Source organism: Gavialis gangeticus, unplaced genomic scaffold (assembly GCF_001723915.1).
Source record: "Gavialis gangeticus isolate Ggan-Ray unplaced genomic scaffold, GavGan_comp1, whole genome shotgun sequence".
In the NCBI taxonomy this organism is placed as follows: domain Eukaryota; kingdom Metazoa; phylum Chordata; order Crocodylia; family Gavialidae; genus Gavialis; species Gavialis gangeticus.
The window spans coordinates 10,831,196-10,832,167 of NW_017729006.1; positions in this window are offsets into that span (position 1 = coordinate 10,831,196).

Consider the following 972-nt stretch of genomic DNA (forward strand, 5'->3'; position numbering starts at 1 on the left):
CAAGTTGCGACCATTCAGACATGCATTTCCATTGTCCTGAAACAACCTCCTTCCCCCAACTGAAAAAAAAAGGCTTGCAGGATAAGTTCTGCTAACAGCCTGTCCCAGGACACTGAGTAAACTGTGCAATGTCGGAAGAGTAGCAGTACATTCAACTGCTCACTAAACCTGGATTGGAAGGGCAATGTATGTGTGTACCAGTGCTGGGGCCTTTCTGGTCTAGAACAAATGGGGGTACAATTGCCCCAGGACAAACATGTCTGTTCCAAATCTAATACTCTGTGTGTGTGTGTGTGTGTGTGTGTGTGTGTATCTTTTCTGTATCTGTATGTCTGCTGCGCACGTCTCTGTATATTTGTATCTGTGTATCAGTGCGTGTGTGTGTATGCATCTGTGTGTATTTATGTAGGTCTGTATGTATATGTATATCTATATTTGTATGTGTGCATCTGTATGGATATATGTGAATATCTGTGGGTATCTGTGTGTGTGTGTTTCTGTATGTATATGTCTCTGTACATATATATGTCTCTTGTGCATCTCTATATATATCTAAGACACACCTTATACACAGAGATGCACAGAGACACATCTATACGTGTGTGTGGGCTGCATGTGCCTTTGTATATACATGTGTATCTATGTGTGCGCGCGCCTGTGTGCGCGCGCATGCGCGTACGTGACCCCATCTGCACACATGGTGTCACACACACACGTCGGTGTCTTGGAGGAACGAGGTTTTTGACGAATAGAGGCGGGGCTTTACCATTTCTAGTCGTACTACAGCCTGAGGGAAACGCAACAGTAAGTATGTGTGACTCAAGATAAAAACAGGGAAGGAACCACACAACCCTCCGTTATTCCTGAATGGCATTCAGTTTGTACATATATACACAGACACCGACGTGTGCGGGCGTGTGCATGCTGCGTGTGCCACCGTGTGTGCGGACTGGGCGAGGGCGTCCCCCCGGC